Below are 17012 nucleotides of genomic sequence, written 5' to 3' on the forward strand. Positions count from 1 at the left end.
AACAAGAAAGAATTCTCTCTTTTTTTTTTTTTTCCTCCATTTTTTTTCCAAAACAATCTACTTAAAACCTTTCAAACATTTTAACGGTAACTCAGCTGCTGTAAGCCTACAGTTGCCCACTTCTTCGAGCGGAAAATACGGATAAAGAGCTAAACAATTTATAAAGCAATTCCTTTTCTCTTGTGGAAAAATACCTCATAATCCTGTAAGCGTGGAATACAGGTCTGAGGATGGCAATCGCCAGAGCTGGCCCGACTGCTGCTCCGTGAGTGTCTGCAAATTCTCTGTGTGCAGCACTTCTACTCACACACCGCACAACACTACACAGGCCGCGAACTGTCTGAATCATTTGCTGTGAATGTTTCCAGTCTTTTCCAAAAAAAAAATCTCAATCTTAGCAATATCCTCAACATTACTGTTGTTTCCGCACATAGATTATATTCCTCAGCTACAGCAAAGCAAAGCTCAGTGGGCAGTTGACCAGACTGCAACATCCTGATTTTTTCCACTGTTGTTTAGAATTGCACAACATGTAATTTTGAAATCCTAAGTTTTCCTAAGAAATCTGTTAAAAAAAAATCTGCTTCCCACTTCCTTAGACATAGTGGATGCCAGATTTGAACTAGGATGGACCTTTTTCTCAAAGGGAAGAATTCCATTAACATATTTTAACCGCATGCAAACAAACGTTGGCAATTTTTGGTACTGAATAATGGCTCTATTGTGAATAAAGGGAATACAGGAGTTAACCAGCCACCGCACAAGATCGAACCTCATCCGAGAGGCACGTGAACGCAATGAGGTTCCCAAATGCTGCCCACATATGTTGGTCGGCTGAGGTATGCAGGACTGAGAAATGTTAAAACTATATCTAGTCCACACCCTGAAAAACAACATACACAGTCAGGTGTACACACGAAATGTTTGCATGGACATTGAAGATATCCCTAAATATTTGTGAGAACATGCCTTCGGGGCACTTCTAACTACATAGGTGATACGTCTGTTTTGTACTCGTAGTTCCCGCTTAGTTCTGGAAATGCCAAGCTAGGAAGTTTCAACTTTAACATAAGAAGAGGCTGTTCTGCTACCGTTAGAAAATAACATCCATCAATATTCCTAATGGAAATACGCTATTCAACTAATTAAGAACACATCTATCATAAACCTGCAAAATGCTATAACCACGTCCGCAGACGATGGCAAAGCCGAGCCAGGGTCTGCACCGCTCCACAACACGCCCAGTGCCCTCTCCCTGCGCACCCTCGCCCCGAGAGACCACGAAGGGCAGAGATTCAGCAAAAAGAGGTGGTGTCGGGGGGTTACCCCTGCTCCGAGGGGCTAAGCTAGAAAGTCAGGCTGCTCTATGAAACTTCACACACCAATTTGAATGACTGTTTATAGATGACTAATAGAAAAAAATAAAGAGCCAGCAGAGATTATTTTAATGACAAGACCCGTCACGGAAGTGAAGTCTGGCCAATTTTACATTTCTTTCATTATATTTATAGCAAAAATAACCCCAAACATTCATGCTGACTTCCTGTGCGCTATTAAATGACCATATGCCAAATTATAATAGACTAAACAATTTTTCTGATTTGTCTAGGCCATAACTTCTGGATGATACATTAAAATAGCAATTGTTCTCAGGAATACACTTGGCAGAAAGCAGTCAAGAGCACAGTGTAGCAATATAATAATGGATGATTATGTTCTGAAATGTTTTGCACAAGTATCAAGTAAATATAGCAAACTCCCAGTCCAAATGAGATTTTAGTTGTAATTAGAATTAGCTGAAAAGACGAACGATTTATTTTACAATGATATTATCGTCAGACAAGGAAATGAATAGTTTGTTAATGACAGAATAAAAATCGGATGGTATTAGTTCTGGAGTTCAGAGCGCCCGAGCGCCGGGCAGCGGGCTGGAGCGGCGGCACAGCGGCAGCGCCCGCGCTGCCCAGGGAGGCAGGAGAGCCCTCCGGGGCTCTGCCCCCGGCAATCAGCAATGGCAACGCTAACGAGAACTGGGCATTCCTCTGCTTTAGGGATAGGGCTGTTCTGAGCAGCCTCAGGGCTCATATATTGCGTGGTTTAACTTACGTGGTCGGCTCAGAGACTTTCTTCCTTGAATACCGTAATCGGGGTGGTGAAAAATGAGCAGTTCTCACGGAACGAAGGTAGGAAAAAGTGCAAATAAGCAGTCGAGTCCCACTGAGCCCATACTGGTTAATCTGTAGGGCATATCATGAATTTAACTACTCTGGGAGTTTTTAATAAAAGACATGAATTGAGGGTTGTGGAATAGTTCTGTGCACGACTGTTCCATTACTCATGTGCATTGGTGAAGGTACGCACAGCAGAGCGCAGGCAGGAGTTCAGTCTGGCGTGTATTCTTATCCTCTTACAGATTGCTGTAGTCAAATACCTGATGCATAAGTATTTTCAGGAAATTTATATAAATTAATATGAAAATATTTTTGAAGGATACTAGTTCTTGCTGCAGAAAGCTGTTCAGCCCTAACCAGTAAGTTTCACACATCTTGATAACCTAACGTTTGCTTTTAATTTAATTTTTTCCCATTTAACAAAACTTTGTTCTCTTCCTTGGCTCATTTCAAGAAAATGGTACATCAAGGTAAACAAATAGCCTGGTCCCTTTTGTTTATGGAACAAGATAAAATACCGGGAGAATCAGTGCCTTCCACTTTTAACTTCATTCTCTCAACTACTTTTTGATTTTAAACTGTTCTGCATTATCAGACCAATATTTGAATAGTTTTTAGCTTAGACTCACTGCACAATATACTTGTGCAAAAGAAGGCATCCCATTTTATTTACATGAAATAATGTTATGCAACGTATCAAGATCTACTATACATATGTCTGGTTTGCATTACACATATAGCAAAGCCAGTTCTTAAAATAAATCCTGTAGTACTGAAAAACGCCAAGCTTCCTGTGAGATTCTAGGTACCCTAAATCCAGGCACGACCAGAATTAGGATTATTGCATTTTTCCACTGGAACTAGAACACGCCTGATATTGCCTTGAGAGAGCTACTTATATGATACGCAGAGCTGAGAAAGCTGCAACACTGGCGTATGTATCATCATTTGCAAGGCCTGCTTCAAATGGCACGAGTCGAACTAGAGGAAGAGACAGTATCAGCTTTTTAACTTCCAGCTGCACCCTGGCAGTTAAGGGCTTTATGTGTGTCTTCCCAGTCGGGAAACCATCCCTTTAGGGGATGGAGTTTTGCTTCCTCAAACGAACGCCTTCTCCAAGGGCAGCACTGGGACGTGGAGTTGTATTCAAACACCAGCAGAGTTCCTTCTCTAAGTGCCAGGACCATGGCCCTTACTCATCACACACAAAGTAGGAAAATTAAAAACTAAAGGACTCCATACGCAGCACGCTGACCTTATGACTATGACTAACCCCGCGAGACCAGTCATGCATGTGTCTCTCTACTGGGAGTCAAGCATTAAAGGCCAATATGCAGTAGTCTAACATAAAACATTTTGTTTAAATGACAGGAGCTCTGATCTCTGATACAGGAAAATACTTTCATGCTGTATATGTAACTGGTAAATCTCATTTTTCCCAATGTGTAATTCTAAAACAGACCGCCAGCAACTAACCCCCTGTGAGCCCTTCCGAAACACTGAATCTCTCTTCTTGTTGAAGCATATTTCAGGTCTCACTGGAGCACACAGCAAATAACCCTCATCTGAATGCAAATTGATATAAAGTCTTTTGTGTCATTCACAAAACATAATTAGTCTTAGGAGACAAAAGTATTTAGTCCAGAAAAGGAAATTTTTCGTATTTAAAGATACTTGGGGAAAAAATTCTCTTAGTTATCCCACTGAATACTGAGAGCCTCACACTCCCCCAATTCACATACAGTTCCACAGAGCTAAGTATATATGTAATTTTGCATCATATCATATCCTATTTGTCAGTTCTCACCTCTGTGCCTGGCAAGATCATGGAGCAGATCCTCCTGGAAACCATGCTAAAGCTCATGGAAAATAAGGAGGTGACTGGTAACAGCCAACGTGGTCTCACTTAGGGCAAATCATACCTGACAAATTTGGTGTCTTTCTACAACAAGGCTATAGTGTTGGTGGATAAGGGAAGAGCAACTGACATCATCTACCTGGACTTGTGGAAAGCGTTTGACACTGTCCCACATGACATCCTACTATGGAGGGATTTTAGGTCATGGCAAGACTTGAATGTACTAAATACATAAATAAAATCTTTCCAGAACTGTCCATTTTCATCTTTAGCCATAGAAGTTACCTTAAAAATGCAAAGTAAGTTTTGTAGAATCCTGTTCTGAGTTCTGTAGAATCCTATGAAAGGAAATCTTAATCCTTTGCATTTTTAAATCATGTTTTATAGCACTGTATTGGATTACTGAGATGTTTAAAGCCAATAATCCCCAGCTGCTCCAAAGAATAGTGTTTGAAATGTAGCCATATTTTCCCGTAGCAGCTTTGAGACTCAGTATTAGGAAACCATAGACAAAACCATAAAACGATGGCTCTTTGAAAATAGAAGTCATTTTGCAGGAAAGAGGAAGAAAAATAACCTCCTGACTAATACGATGTGATAGATCCTTCAGTATCCACCTCTGAAATCATCATGGAAGGAAACTATTTTCACCAGGCTTTGATTTAATTTGTACTCATTCAAGAAGAGTGAAATTGCCATTTGGTGTACCTCATACAAAGCAGTAGAAAGTAGGAAGACAACTTAGTACATTAGGAAGTGAATGACACAGAAATAAGCCTGAGAGAGTGATATTAAAAGGCTTGGGAAATGAAAAATGGCTGTAAACAGAGTTTTACATTTACTTGCTGCCCTGGGGAGATCCACTTAAGATAAATGTGACAGAGGCTGTCTGTTTTTAAGCTTAAACTCTACAGGAAAACAACTAGCATAAGAAAGGTAGTCTTATTAAAGAACATGGTGATTGATAGAGTCATTTGAAGTAATGACTAAGCTCTTGGTAGAGTTTATTTTAAATAGTAATTGTGTTCTTGTGCATCTCAGACAAACTGGAATTCTCATAATTTCCCGTATACTCAAAGGCCAGCGTAGCTGCAGCCCATGTCCACCTCAGTTTCAATATAGTTTACTCTTATGTAAGTGGCTCTAAATGACAGCCTGAGGAGGAAATAAATGACAACTAAAGTCAACTTGCTTCCAACTACTAATGCTGTACTTACATGCTAAGCCAACCCTGAATGTTGGGGTTTTTTTTCCTCTACAAAACTATACTTACGAATGGCTAAATAACACTTGTGCTGTGACTGATGATCTTTTAGGTTTATGCCAAAAATGAGACAGAAAGTGAAGATTAAAGAGTGGTAGCTGAAAACCTATCAAAAGCTAATGCCTACAGGCAGGCCTACGCAACTACCAAACCAAACCAGAAGGCATTCCAACAAGCAATCCATTTCTGCTCTGATCTACAACCTCTTGCTGAAGGGCTGACAGCCTCCACGCAACCAGAAATCTAAACTGAATCTGTGGTATTGTACTTACAGCTTCATTTCTAGAGGCAGCTTCAGCAGTGCTGCTGAAATGCCAAACCGTTATAGCATCTTGTGTGGTCTTTATACGACCAATGCGTTCCTCTACAAAATATTTTTCTACTTTGAATATAATTCTACTAGACTACTTCGATCCCCTGGTCCCCTTCAATTTGGCCTCCCTCAAGTAGGAAAGTTTCTGATAAAGAGATTGCCACTTCGGAAGCACACGTAAACTGAGGGCAGTTTGTTTAAATCTAGCAACCATTGCGACTCTCATTTAGAGAGGTTCACATAATTAGATTCTCTGTAACACTTATCTTTAGCAAACTTGACAAGTTAGTGAATTACTAAGAGTCTCTTTCTTTTTCAAATACATTTGCTAGAGAAAGAAAGGTGAGAGCGAAATTTCTAATTGAAGAGCCTTCTCCTTTTCTCAGCTTTCACGGAGCTGCAGAGGGAAGAGTCCAGATCCTTCAGCCTTGCACATGTAAGGTTCTTTTTGACAGTTTGCTCAGCTGTTCCAGATTAGTGCAAATTTCTTCCACAAAGAGCATAAAACCCACTTTGAGATTTTTTTTGAATGAACAATCGAATCAATACTTTTTTCATAGGCAGAGATTGTTTGTGAAGAGACCTATTTTGGCTCAATAGCATGAGATAATAACATCAGAATATTCAAACAAATACAGCATCCATAGCTCTAATAAAGGAGACCGTCACTGTTTAAGTACCTAATGGGGGGCTACAGCTGAAAGGACTAAAACTGCAAATTTAAATTATTATTTACAATCCATTAAACCACAAGATTATAATTCAAACAATATTTGCATTAGTATCTTCTGATATATCTTGTTGTAAGTCGTCACCATAGAATATTTTCGTTTAACTTAAAAAACAAACACACAAATGAACACAAAGAAAACACCATCTCCATTAGATACAACTTCCCTGTGCAACTTGACCTGCTCTGAGCACAAATCAGAGGAACTATCTGTATTTTCAGTGTTCCAAACGTATAAGGACGAAGACACAACTCAAAATATTATGATTCAAACCCAAAACTGCAACAAGAGGTGCTCAGGTGATGCAATTAGATGCTAAGCATATAAATAGCATAAAAAAGACAGCCTTGTCAGCTTGCAATTAGAATTTGTTTTTCATGCAAATGATACATTTGCAAAAAAGGGCAAATGATTCAGTATATTTTGCGTGAACATAATTCATTCGGAGTTAAACCTGTTCATTACATACATCTAACCAATCATGCGAAACACTAATACATCCCAGAGATTCGGGATTGGCACTATTTCTGACCACTAATTACAGATCATTGTGACAAAACGCTTCATTTCTTGTCCCCTGATAGAAACCATTAACAACAATAGTTTTAAGGCAGTCCCTTGCTACAGTTGGGATGATGTTTGGTGCCACGATATCATGCAGAAGAGGCAAAATTTAAATACCATAAACCTATAGCTGTCCTTGCATAAAAGCCCTAGTTCAGAAACCGATGTTCCACAGAAAGCTGGTCATGGCAAACAGGCAAAACTGGGCATTTGTTTAATTAGACTGGTATTCTGGAAGTGCCTTATATGTTTTGGAGATATAAATACTCAACCTTTTGCCACCGTTTCTCTGATGTCAAGGGCAAGTCTTGACCTTTAGAGTGCAATAATCAGGACTTGTGGCATATAACTGCATCTTAGATCACCAATGGCTTTTTTAACCAACGGGACAGCATAAAAGTACTTGAGCGTGAACGAATGTGTGTCTGGTCAGGTAAAGCTTCAAGTTCCAAATCAGGGACAGATCGTTTTTTCCCTAATGAAGACCAGTGAATTGCTACTTAAAAATAAGCTTGTGAAAAAGAAAGAGGAAAAGAACCTGACACTTGGTAGAACTGCTGGATTGCAAACAGTATAATTTTTGGATGGAATGACCTTAATATGATGCAAGTACAGGGGAAAGAAGAAAGAAGATGAAAAGTCTTTCACAGAAGAAAAACAGAGGCCAATAAAAATAATAAAAATAATTAACGTACGCTTATATACATGTATAAAAACACATATATAAAAAAAACCCTGAAAGCTTCAGTCAAAAGAATAGGATTAGGCTTTTTTTTTCTCCACATTAAACACGCCCTTACATTCAGCATATTTTCTACCAAAATGTTCTTTTCAAAAAGTTGCCAGGGTGATATCACTATTTCAATCCAACCAATTTCCTTTGAAGTCTCCCATAATGGTAATTAAATAAATTGCTCTTGGAGTAATTATGTTTTCTCTGGGAAAGGAACTATTAGGGTAAAGAGAGATGAGAGAGTCTGTCACCAAACATAATCTTTCTAAATACTTCGGTACTTGTTACACTTATTGGAAGAAGGATGGAACACTTAGAAACTTTGGACCTTTTAAATTTTTGTAAAGGAAATGTCGACTTGACAGTTGAAATGAGAAATAAACTAAAATGACTGCTGACAGTCCTGGGAGCGCATAGAGAAGGAAAATGGAAGTTGTGTCAATAGAAAGCTTTTAAAGACCACATGTGTTAAGCCCAAGAGAGCCAGTGTGGACTAGAGGCTCAAATTACCACGCTAGAAGCAAGTAGCTGGTGGACAAGATGAAGGTGACTCAGAGCCCAAGACTAATGAGCAAGTGCATTGTATAAAATGGCATTCTCCACGCGAGCACAAATATGTCACGTTTGCAAGAGCATGAGGCTTTGGAGCCCAGGTTACTAGAGCTCTGTTAAGAAGGTTCTGTGTATTCCTCAGATCAAATACTTCTCATCTCTGTGAGTTTTATCATCTTTGATAGAGAGAAACGAGGCTTTCACAGTTCCAAGTTAATTTCCAAATACATAACTTTATGTTTCATCTGTACTTTTCCTCTTGCTTACAAGTCAGGCTAAAGTTGTTGCAGTGTGTTGAGTGTACCATGAGTTTTATGGGTTTTATCGGATTTTTTTTTTTTTTTAACTTTGCTAAAGATTCTCCTGTTATTCGTGGAAACTTGCTACATACCTGCTAAGCAAGCTCTGGCATCCACTGATTTAACCATCAGAACAGACCGACATAACCCTCTACTTTGTTCTCTGGTCTAGTCTGGTATCTCAGACTTCACAGAGTTTAAATGCAATACTGATGCTTGTTGGTTTTGTTCACGTTACAATGAATCTGGAGTTTTTCATTTAAAAGCCTGCGCAAAACCTCAGTTTGTAGGTTTTACTTTGTGTATAATGCCAAACACTCCCATCTTCCTTTTTCCTTTCAATCTCTTCAGTAAATAAGGTAAGGTTGCATAAGGCTAACCCATATAGATTAGTATTTGAATTTCTTTATGGTGTCTTTACAATATCACACCATGGACAGTGATATAGTGCTCTTCTACAACGCTAACCCTATATTTTCTTGCCACTTCAAAGACCACTCAAAAGACAGTGTTTTTAACTCAAAAACTCACAAGAGTGAGCAAAAGGAAAAGGAATGATTTGGTACCATTTGTACTTCACCTACAATCAAAAATAGCTTCCTGGAAATCCAGTGGTCTGAGCAAATAAAGCACCAGACAGGCACCAGCTGGAGAAACTGGATCTGGGGATTCATCCAAGAACTGGGAACATCTTTCTGAACAGACAGACGTATTTCTTCTTCAAATGTAATGGCTGTCAGGGTAAACATTGCCTTAAAAAACTGAACGTTTTTTTTTTTAATCTCTTTGTGCAAGTTTTGTGGCCCCCTTCTGACTTAAGCTTCAGTATGTGAGCTTAGAATCACACCCAAAGAATGTTAGATATATATTATATGCAGGAAGAACTAATTATGAAGGTCATATGCAGGCACTTTTATTATGCTATGTTATTTGTAAACACAGCTATAACTAAACCAAACAATAATACGTGACACAAATAATTATGTAAGAATAAGACTGCTAATACGAATGTTTACCAAATGCTTATTCAATAACGGGGTTTAATTAAATAGGCAGGGGGTCGGAACTAGATGATCTTTAAGGTCCCTTCCAACCTAAACCATTCTGTGATTCTATGATCTTGTTAAAATTGCGGAGCTTTGTAAGCCAGTGTTACCATCGCCTGCAACACGCCAAAGGCTGCGTGTGAAGCTGACGGCGCAGCCCGCGGGACCCAGTGGGACTTGTTAGGCTTCATCACGACTTGTTTTGGCCTGCCCGGGCCTCAGTTTTGGTTAACTTATTTGGCTGTAATAGGTTACCTAAGGACCAGATGACTATTGCCTCATTTGTTTTGCCTTTTGCTTAGCTTTGCATGACCGTATGTTGTAACAGAATCATAGAATGGTTTGGGTTGGAAGGGACCTTAAAGACGGTCCAGTGCCACCCCCTGCCCTGGGCAGGGACACCTCCCACCAGCCCAGGTTGCTCCAGGCCCCGTCCAACCTGGCCTTGAACACCTCCAGGGATGGGGCAGCCACAGCTTCTCGGGGCAACCTGCCCCAGGGGCTCACCACCCGCACAGGAAAGAATTTCCTCCTAATATCTCATCTAATACTGTTGGTTTATGTATATATTTGTAACTAATAGATAACAATAACAATTCGCTGTTTGTATAGAATGCACTGTCTGTGACCCCTGCATAAAATGCAGCATAGACAGAGGTATGAGATGAGATGATATGAGGAGATTTGAAAGTCCGGGTACAAGACGATAGCAGAGGCCCCAGGGCTGTAAACTGCTCAGCAGGGGTCAGCTGCCGGCCACTGAACCAACCTCAGAAGCTGCACAAAACCAATTTTAGAGATAACGCAGAGAACAAAGGACAATATTCAACATACGCAAACCACACCATTGACAGGAAGACGGGATGTGATGTGGAACTACAGACCAATGAAGAAAGTGCACGGTGTGGAGATGCGGAGCATGTTAGGAAACATAAAAATGACTCCAGGTGGACCCTGGAGTGAGGAGGAAGAAGGAACCATCACTGTATGGCTCTGGGATGCAGGGGCCCTTCATCCCCATCCCCGCCTGAAGACATCTGCCTGGGAGGCAGCTGATGGCAAACGTGATACCAGATACTAGAAAGTTTGTGTTAGTTAGTACCCTGACTTGAAAGGAATAGCTCATTAGTGAGCGCTAAATATTTGTGCAAACACATTCCCTCTAAAAATTAAGAGAAATATTCCTCTCTCCAACATACTGCAACTCATACACATTGCCCGCAGTGAAAGTATGAAAACAGGACGAGGTTGAGGGAGAGTCTTTTGGTTGGGTAGTTATTTTTGCTTCAGTGGAGCCTCGGATCACAAAATAGAGCTTATAGCATGAGACTAAGCCAAGACAGCCAGGAGGCCTCGCCGAGTGACCAGACTTTTGAGGTTACGTATTCTGTTTTTCTATTTCGGGAGGAGAGAAGGGAGAATGGGAGGCCAAGTACCCAAGTTCTCTTGTAAAAGTAGGTATAAACCTGTAAAAGTACAAGGGGATCAGATCCCACGGCCATGACTTTTCTGTATTTTAGGCTGTTGTTTCTAAAAGAAGATCGTGTTCATAAAGAGAACCAGAGAATACCCCAGAGGGTCAGTCCTGTATTTAATTCCAAACATCATATTGGCTCAGACTTCCCCTTTTCTGGCCTCTCCTGCTATGCCATTGAATTCATTAGAAGGTTGTGGCCACCAGCCAAAAGAAATGGTTAATGCATCCCAGAGCCCATATTGTTTGAAATATCTTCTGAGACAGGAATTTATAGCATTGCTATAATAAAACTCAGATTTCAACATTAAAGTATAAGTCTGTGTATTTGCCACACATACCAGAATTATACAGAAAATCTGAACCACAAACCTCTGAGGAAATCAGGCAAATATGCAGTAACATCTAGAAAGAGGCCATTAGGACCTGATTATACCTTTAGGAACAACCTTAAGCAAGAGATAAATCACGTATCATGCTACACACGTAGTGGCAAAGGACTCAAAAGAAATGCCATCGACTCACAAATCCTTTGGTTTTGCCACACTGAAGTATCGCAATTTTAGAGTGGGATAGAGCAGTTACCACCTTCAAGGAGAAAAGATGGGACTGAGTCCCGATGCCGCCCTCGCTTTGCCCCTCCACGCTTCTGCCCATCTCCAAGAAGGTTCATTTTTTCTTTGATGTAGCTGTATAGTGTGTTCTATTCTATTCTATTTTATATTATGTATGTTGTTATGTATTCAAAATATAATGAAATATGTGCTTTCCATCCCCAAAGAGTACATATTAATCTTCTGCAGGAATTACAAAGTATTGCTTTTACAGACAAGAAACTGTATAGCTTTTTCCTGTAAAGGAATAGAAGTATAGACTTTGCCTAAAACCTTGGAACAAACCTTCATTTATGAGACAGGGGAATCATTTTTATTCCACTGCATGAATTCAGTGGGCTGCCACAGGCCAGTCATAATCTGTTATTGTTTCCCTGCAACCTTGTACTATTAATTTTTCTTTTTAATGAACTGTCCAGTCTAGTTTAGCTATGGGAACTATGATGGAGCTGCAATATAAATGGTTTATGTCATGCCATTGTCAAAAGGCTTTCCCCTACAGCACTAGAATGTAATTGAAAAGCCATTTTAAAATAAAGTAAGTGAATGGTCACAAATGCAGGTTGTCAGGAATAAAGTGGGAAAATCCTTTGCATTACATTAGATTTTACCAATCACAACTTGTGTGACTTTATTAGTGTTTATACAGATTAGTAAAGCCACATAAATTGCATATGTTTGGTTATATTAGCAAGTATTCCTGAAAGATACCGAAGCCATTTTTAAGAAGTTTTTCTTCAGCTGTGGCTAACAATGCAGTAACTGGTTTAGTTAAATACCTCAAAAGAATTAAATACACTAAATTTTGTTTTATTTTATAGCATACAGACTATGCCCATGTTTGAGAGAGCAGACTAGCTTCTGAGTAGAATTCAAGACAGGTTTTGTTGCGTATGAAACTTTGAATGGCTGAGTACACAGTAATCTTTTTATATATAATACGTATGTGCAAGACACATAATTTAGTTTTCTCTTATGCTTATTTTTTCTAGCCCTGGATGTGTGTTTGTTCTTGGAGACACAATGGTATATGTTTTAATTAACGCTATTACTATTATTGTTATTAATATTAAAGCCCAAAGACAGCAACTATAGAGAGCATTTATAGTTAAAGCTGACATCAGTTGTCTCAATAAATCCCCATCAAAATTGTTTCTGAAAGACTTTGATTTAGCTTTTGGTTCACACTTCTCACCTTGAAGATAACTATGGAAATTTCGTCAGAAATTAATTTTATCAGAACACATAGTCCACAACTAAACCCAAAATACTTGCAGTTGTTTTGACTCACAAGTGATTAGATTTTTGGTGAGTTCTTTTAGTCAACGTATCCATCTTTTCATGCCTGTTTCCCCTTCTCACGGCTCTGCAGGCTGTGCAGTGCAGTCTCTCCTTTGCTCAGGCAGATCTCAGCCTTTGGGGACCCTCGGGCTCAGGGTTCCCCCTTGGGGTTCCCCATGGCTCAGCCCAGCCAGGCTGCTCCAGCCCCCGGGGCAGAGCACACCGCAGCCCACATGGGGCTCAGACTTCCCAGAAAGTTGGGAAAATGCATGATAACTCACTTGTTTCAGAGCCGAAACAAACTTCTTGTCACTTGAGACCTGAATTTCGGTTCAGGTACAAGTTAGTTACTCTTTCAAGGCAACACATTCTTCATAGAAATAATTTTCTATTAAAGAGCAGGTAGGAAAATATAAAATGTCCATATTATGAGGTAGTGAGACGATATAAGATAGGCCAGTATGAACATATTTCCCCACTTGATGTCTTTTAGAAGTCTTTGTAGTTTATAACAAAATAATCATTCCTCTTTGGTATCTGTTTGACCAGGATATATCTCTTACAATTATTCTAACAATATTTCCAAAGGTGTCTTAGTTCAAACAAGTCTTGAAGAGCATGAAGAAAGCAGAAGTAACAAATTCAGACTCCATCTCATTTCTCAGACTATGTGAAATGAGACCAACATGAGCAGATTGCTCTTCTTAACATTTTGCTCTCAGGCCTTACTTTAAGAAGAACCTAAGGATTCAGTGTACTTTGGAGCATCATCATACTAAAATCAAGGCTTTTGCCCTCATATACGAGCCTGTTTCATTTCAACTACCATTATCCATCCAAAAATATATCCAATAAGCTAATCCTGCAGATATGCTAGGTGTTTGCTCTGTGTTGTAGGTCTGTCAGTTTAAGTTGAGAATTCCAAAATTCAGGGTCTTAACACCTATATAAATGGCTACTTGTATAGAAGTGAGGTGAGACGTGTAATACAGGTTAAAGCAGGCAACTGGAGATGTAACACTTTCTGTTCCAATATGTAGGGCTCATTAAATGTGCCAGCACTGTAATAAGGCCTGTAATAAGGGTGATTCTAAGTAACTGAAAATTGATCTTCTTTCCACCCGGCATTAGTGCAGAAACAAAACTATACAGCGATTTCCTTCCAAGATCTACTTTATATGTTGGGAATACCATGTTTTTCCCATTATAGTCGAGGCCTACTGTGTGAGAATTAAAAACAAACAATCAAAAGGATGTTATAAATGAAAGAGGCAAGGTATACATTATATAACACTGGTTTATATAGCCAGTAAGTGAACCTAAGTTTCTCATCATGTGAGAGGGATTGTTAAATATAGCAGTATTCTATATAATGCTTTTCAGAGTAACGTTAATTGAGAAGAAATTTATCTGTTGTGCTTATTCTCACTCCCTTTAGAACTTCAGCATAGAAAATCCAAGCACTATAGGAAGGAAATCTCTAGTCAGGATATTTCCTCTTAATGGAGCTACTGGCCATCACTCTGTGTGACTGAGCGGTCAAGCCTACCTTATAGCTCCAGATGAGATCAGCAGTGCCTTTCTGTCTGCCCTGCTGTTCTTCCTGCCATTAACATTGCTAAACATGAATATTTACCTGCTCAACTGTTTGATTATCTAGATACTATAGCAGGAAATTTGCATTCCTGAACAGGCACAGCTGGAAACAATGTAAGAAAGGAAGATCCTTCAAAAGAAGAGAAGAGAATTTAGGAAGCATACGGCTGCCCAGGTTTACATGATAATCAACAAAAGCGGTGCTTGTTCCTCCTCTTTTGCAGGGAGGCACTTCACACCCCAACCAGAGGAACATCCCACAGTCGCTCTGCAGGAAGCTTTCTTTCAGAAATTATTTGCTTGAACTCTGAAATGTAAAAAAGTCTACGAAAATAGACACAACAGTTTCTCAGATAAGACATGAAAAAGAACTTGAGTAGGGACCCAGTTTGTTAAATTCACTTATCTCATACACTAGTGAGAGTGATGGGCCTTCAAGTTTTCCTTTGAGGTTGTTCCTCACAGTCCTTTAATTTGTAAAAATTAAAGCTACTTGGAAGTGTAGCCCTGAAGTCAAGAACAAGAAGAGCAGAAAGAGGCCTGAACTAAACCTTGAAGTGAGATACAAGAAAATGCCAGAAGAGGCGAACTGAAACAGTGGTGAGAAAGTTCACAGAACTGCGCATGGAGGGGACTCAGAGAAACCGAACGCATGACTAATTTAAGATATTTTTGCTCCGTCTTCTTGATACCATACATGAATTTGAACCCTCGTCAGGAAGTCTTCAGTCAAACCAAACACTCTTTAACTTCATTCTGTCAAAAAGCTGTATCATCTGGACAGGAAGCGAGCATTGTTTGCAAAACTTGGCCCTTGTGTTTGGTGACTGCCAGGGTAAGAATTTCCCGGGCTGAGCTACAGCTCTTCCTAAGCGCAAAGGAGCTTACACATTTCCCACCTAAATTGAATTGAATGCTGTTGGTATCACTGTCAGATACGCTCTGTCTCAGCCTGATAGTAATTGCTGCAGTCTACCTTAACAAGCCGGTGGATACCACAAACACATATCCAAGGATGTTTAAGTATACGGCCCATTTGGCTGCCAGAAATAAGATTATCATCATTCAAGGACATTTCCACAGAAATGAAGCATCTGTCAAGCAGGACTTGAGTGCACTGAATGTAAAAACTGTGAATGAGTCAGCTAGACAAAGAGGTTTAATATCCCGGCTTTGTACTCTTTACCCAAGACAATTCAGATGGGATCGTGCCTTTGATTCTGTAAAAACAATAGTATTTACATATTTAATATCTATTATATTTAATCTCTTTCAGTGTTAATTTTAAGAAAGCACAGATATTCCTGTAAGTGGACAATTCTCACCGCTGTGGAATCAGCAGTTTCAGTAATAGCACAACTGAAAGTCAAAGAAGATATGAAAAATTAAAGGCATCAGAGCAGCAGATATGACTATTTTTAGGTCGAAGGTTTTCCGTACTGCTCTATTTCCACACTTTCCACAGTTGCCTTCTCTGAAGCCTAAGAGTAACCACGAAATTCTTTTTCTAACCCAAGTCTGAGCCGTTATATTAAGGTCAGTGGTATCGCACAAAATACTAGAGAAATAAACCAAATATGAAACTAATCACTAATTTAGGCCTAGAATAAGAAAAATAAGAATAAGAAAAGCATGAATCTTTTTCATAGAATCAAGTTGGAAGCCTAAAGATTAGAAAATTTCTTACATTTCTGTTCTTCAGTGCCACAGTGCTATGAGTTTTCAAGAGGTTCTCTGATGCTTTAACCAAGAAATTTTGTTTTGTTTTAAAAAAGAAATCTTGTGATCCAAAACCCCACCTTACCACACTGTGCTTTACAGACATAGAAGGATGGTCAGTGTCCTACAGCACCAGCTCTCCCGAGGGACAATCACGACCGATGGATAAGCTCTATGGTGCATGAGAAAGACCAGCTGACAGCACACATCAAGCGAGGGATTCGTCATTGCAGAAACGTTCCCTGTATTGCACAAATACTGCAGCCGCTATAGAAACAAGAGACTACCTATGCATCTCTCAGAAGACCATACATTTGGAGGTACTACTTACCTTCACCCACTGGAAACTTGTTGCCAATTTATGTAGCATATTCCACACATTGGAAAAACCACTTCATGAGACTACGATGGCAACGCAGACGTGAGCTTTCCGCTGCCGCTTATCCAGGACTTCAGCTCTGGCTGCAAAGAATGAAAAAGTTCATTTGAAATCCAATACAATGTTGGTGCCATAATAAAAGAAAACTAAAGTCTAGCCTGTAAACTACCACAGCAGCCTAAAGAGAGTTTAAAGAGTAGCAATTAAATAATACTTATAATTCCAAGGAGAAAATTAACAAACAGCTTTTACCTTAACAGACTTACTATTGCAAGAATGTTCCCATAACTAAAATGCTGCAGGCCATATCAAAATTCCTTCGCATCTTTTTTATTATGTCCTGGAAAAACAGAGTTCTATGGAAAAAATATGTTCGGGGAACATTATTCAATACAAGACACACTGTAGGGAAAGGGAA

The 17012-nt window shown here is 39.5% G+C and overlaps 1 protein-coding gene across 1 annotated transcript in view; it reads right to left on the reverse strand.

The window, feature by feature from the left end:
- CDH11 (cadherin 11, type 2, OB-cadherin (osteoblast)) overlaps positions 1-16681 on the reverse strand; it is a 42103-nt gene extending 25422 nt beyond the window's left edge. Inside the window, exon 1 of the mRNA XM_009881371.1 lies at positions 16547-16681. The gene's annotated coding sequence lies outside the window, so the exon portion shown is untranslated. The remainder of the gene's footprint in view (positions 1-16546) is intronic.
- Between the last annotated feature and the right edge of the window lie 331 nt (positions 16682-17012).

The sequence above is a fragment of the Charadrius vociferus genome, unplaced genomic scaffold (assembly GCF_000708025.1).
Source record: "Charadrius vociferus isolate BGI_N301 unplaced genomic scaffold, ASM70802v2 scaffold553, whole genome shotgun sequence".
In the NCBI taxonomy this organism is placed as follows: Eukaryota; Metazoa; Chordata; class Aves; order Charadriiformes; family Charadriidae; genus Charadrius; species Charadrius vociferus.